The sequence below is a fragment of the Lolium perenne genome, chromosome 5 (assembly GCF_019359855.2).
Source record: "Lolium perenne isolate Kyuss_39 chromosome 5, Kyuss_2.0, whole genome shotgun sequence".
NCBI classification, from domain to species: Eukaryota; Viridiplantae; Streptophyta; class Magnoliopsida; order Poales; family Poaceae; genus Lolium; species Lolium perenne.
This window is the reverse complement of record NC_067248.2, coordinates 77,190,029-77,194,569: the sequence shown is the minus strand read 5'-3', so window position 1 is coordinate 77,194,569 and position 4,541 is coordinate 77,190,029.

Sequence of the window (4,541 nt, the reverse complement as noted above, 5' to 3'; positions counted from 1 at the left end):
TTTTGTGATTAAAAATCCCCAACTTGTGGTGCTAAGTGATAAAACCACTCATTCAATAGACCGAGCCTTAGGCATGTATCATTAGATATTTTTTAGGAAGGCTTTGCAAATATTTATTTTGAATACGCGTTGCTACTTGCTAGGATTTGAACTCAGGACCTTGTAGGTCTGATACCATTTCGAATTGCATGCTCTAGCAAGTTCATCCAATAGATCGATCTGTTGGAATTTGGAAGACCCTAGGCAATTATATTAAGCACACGCCATTCCATATGGTTAACCATTGGCATGAAAATGACACTTATATGTGTTTGAGTCTATATGTGGATTGCTTAGCCCTTTCCATCAGTTCGGACTTTTGGTTGCGTTGGCTACTGCATGAAGCTTGACATCATACTTATCCTAAAAATTGTTGTAGATGCCCTTTGTTGCCCAACATAAATTATTTTTGAGCCATAATTTGTTTGCCCTTTCCATCGATCCGGACTTCCGGTTGCGTTGGCTAGTGCATGAAGCTTGACAATATGAACATCAATTATTTTTGAGCCATAGTTTGTTTGTCATTACACCTTTTGAGCAGTCTCACCGCTACTATTAATTTGTTCTTATATGCACAGTTCCATGATAAATCTCATCTCGCATTTCTCGCCAATGCATGTTAGGTCTTCCACTCGAGAATGAGTACGAAGAGCAACGGAGGCAAACTATTCTGCATAATAGCCGAGTTGCAGCCTCGTTGGGCCTAACACTACATCCTTCTACAAGGTCTAGTGCAAAAACGCCACCCACCTCCCTCACAAAGGATACGGAACATTCCTCTGATTCAGAATTTGATCCTGCTGATTGTGATGGCGAGCTGACTCAGGAAGATGCCCTGGTCGACTATCGTCTGCAACACAACAAGGTGAGTTTTCTCTGTCTGTCATCGAATTATTTGTCCCAACTTCCATTTGTTGTATCCCAGTCCTACCAAATATGTTACCCATGCCATGTTCAATCTCATTACTACAATTTTTCCCGCTTAGTTAACGCCTCATATATGTTTTGGCATATGTTGCTCGACTGTTTTTCCATTCCATCTCGCATATCATCATCATATAATATTGTACATTGAAATATCATTTATGTGTGACAGTATCTGCAGATTCGGGAAAGAACTTTTCAAGAACGAATAGGAGGAAGAACACTCAACAGAACCTCAGCCGATACCGGAGGATGGGTGACAAGTGCGTAATAAAAAAAGAGTTAAGCCCGATGCTCGTGCCGCTCCTCCTATTACAAGGTCTAACAAGAGACCGACACGAGGTGGCGAACAGGCCAAGAATGATAACAAGAAAAGGTCTCGTAAAAACCACAAACCATCGAATCGGACGAAGTAGCCCCGGCATGTACCAGCCCACACATTCCACAACCACCAGCTTGCCAATACCGATTCTCAGCAACAATTGCCAACCGTAACCAGTTTCCACAAAGAAATTCTAGCCAATAATTGGCACCATCGGAGTGGTGGTAGGTAATAATGGCCAAGGACACATGATGCTAGTCCCGAGATGATACAGCCTCAAATGTCCAAACAAGCAGTGCCGCCACAACACCAAAGAACCGGTGATGATCTCCCTCCGACCCTTAGTCTGCGAAAGACAACTCCTCTCCCGATGATGAGACCCACGCCAAAAAAGGTAATACTTTTTTCAAGACTTGTAGTTTAATGCTCCCTTATGTATCTATATACCATGATAGCTTGATGTAATGCTTAACTTGGTAGGTTCGCCACGATCAATAAAAACGAGGGGGCCAACGGTAGGAAAAAAAACTTGCAGCTAAGATTTCCGGAATGGGTTCAAGATTTCGCATCACATCTATTGTAGGTGGCAGAAGGCCACTTCATCCGCATGAATCTTCATATCTTGTATCACAGGTTGGCCATTTTATCAGGAATGAACTTCCTACCTTCCCATTGTGGAAGCAACACGTTGACACCCCTTCACAGTTCGAGAGTTTAGTGCATAATTTACACGTAAGTCATGCTTCTCCTGGTAATGATAAATTATTCCACATTGATCTGTCCCATTTCTTGTAGCTTACTGTTGTTTCTATGCTATATAACTCACCAATCATTCCACCGTTGTGAGCAGTTAAGGTTTGAATTCGATGAGGATAATGAGGATGTAAAGTTTGTCATCGCTTCCATATTCAAAGAATTGTTGCGCCAGCACCGCTATAAGCTTAAGGCGACATACTTCACTGGCCAGATTATTGCCAATGTTCGAACAAAGTCTCTCGCACTGTATGACTGACGAGCAGTGGGGAGATCTTGTCAAGCATTGGTCTGATCCAAAGAATGTGGTATGGCTTATGAGGACCGTGAAACCAGATTAAATTCCGAATACTTATTTTGCGCCAGTGTCTCACTAGTCTCCTTTTGCAGACGTTGTCTAAAAGGAACCAGGCTAACCGCTTGAAACAACGTTTACCAAGCCGTACAGGATCTCGTCACTTGGTTGGGCATCTCTGGCAAAAAGTAATGCCCCGCTGGTCTGTACTGCTACATATGTTACTCGTAAATTGTGTAGAACTCCGTGTGCATGTTATATTTCCATCCTCCATTTCAACCACGTTATTTGATCTCCATATGATTGTACAAAAATGCAGAAAGTAGATCATGCAAACAACATGCAACCAGACAAAGAGATGACTCTGGCAGAGCAGTTCGAGGCATGCCAGAAGAACAAACATAATGTGATAGGAGAACTTGCAGAAAGTGTTATTGTAAGTCTTCTTTATGATTTAAATTTTTTAACTACACACTTGCCAATTTGTAGGAGCAATATGTCAATATGATCTTGTAGGCGTTTTTGTGAAAATGCATTTGATGTGTAATCAGGCATACCAACTTGTAGGATTAGAAGTAGTTCATACACATTAAATCTACCGTCTGCATGTTTCTCTGTAATAACTTTTATTTTTACATGACTCAAAACTTTTCAGGCAAATATGAAATTGGAGATGGCAAAACCCGGGAAAGATTGTATGGAAAAAACTCTAGAAGAATGTATGGAGACATTTACCATGGTACTTAAAAATAAAGATATCACCAAAAACACTTTCTGCGAAATGCCGGGTTTTTGCAGTCCAAGTCCAAGTCCAAGTCTTTCTCTGCACAAGTTCTGGAGGAACAAATCCAAATAGAACGAGCTGCAATAGATGTGTTAAGAAACCAAGTTGACATGTTGAGATCGAGATCAGAAGCATGTGATGCCCTACTGCAGGAGGCCAATCAAGTTTGTTATAATCTCTCAAAAGACTAATAAAATGCCATAGATAATTGGAGATGAAAACACTGACATTGACATGTGAGTACCTTGGTATTGTGAAATGTTTACTGAGACTGAGGCACTGTTCCTATTTTGTTGGTGGATGCATTTATCTACGGCTGGGATCAACTTGGTAGTTGTTCCTGTGGATGTTTTAGAAATTGGTTGCCTAGCCTTTTCAATCCGTTCGAACTTAAATGGTATTAGAGCCAAGGTCTCGAGTTTGAATTGTTGACGGTGTGGTTCAATTCATCCTTAAATTGTTGGTGCCCCATTGGCCCTTGTAAAGCTTCATGTGCCTACCTCCGAATCCAGTGTTGAATTTCTCTTGTCACACACGAGGATGGCTGTTAATGTGTATATAAGTGGGTTGCATAGCCCCTTTTATATAAGGTTGCAAGTTTCCTTTTTGTGTTGTGCCTTTGGGATTCAGCCTGCACTTCTGACTTTTGGTTGCGTTGGCTACTGCATAAGTTTAATATAGTTCCATGTGGTTTTTGTTGAGTTCTATAATAAGTGGATTGCCTAGCCCTTTCCATCATTTCGAACCCGTGGTGTGCTATTCTCGTTTTCCACGTATTAGACCTCCTCTTCTTAACAAGACTCCATGAGTAGGAGGCACTATGATTTTTTTGCGCATGAAATTACTCAATTAGATAGCATAATCCCATTTGTTGACTCTCTGTTGATCAGCCACTTGAGGGTAAACCTGAGTATATTGCACTAGCCAGTATTTTTTTTTATGAGGTAATGCACTAGCCAGTATTAGTACTCGAGGGGAAAACTGAGTGCAGATATTTTTCCAGTGTAAGGCTAACTGAGTACACGTAACGGTGCAGACGTGCAGTACCACGGACGCGTGTCGCGGTGCACAGCGGTTAGGCGGTGCGCGTGTTGAGACCAAACGTCTAGCTTTTGAGAAACCGCCGAGATCAACCGTCACGTTGCCGAGCCCCCTCTCTCCCTCCCTCTCGCACACGGTCTCATTCTCACTCACGCACGCAACCACGCCTCTCACGTCCCATCAACTTCTCCAAATCGAAGGAAAAAACACCAACCGCCCACGTGCGCTCCTCGCCGGCGATGGACAAGAAGAATGCGCCGGCGGCCGTCGCCTCCGTGAACCGGGCCTCTCTCTCGGCTGATGGACCACTTCACAAGATCGGCGAATGCTTATCGGCGAACGAGCGACGCCGACACCTACTCTGCTATGAGGCAAGTTCGCAG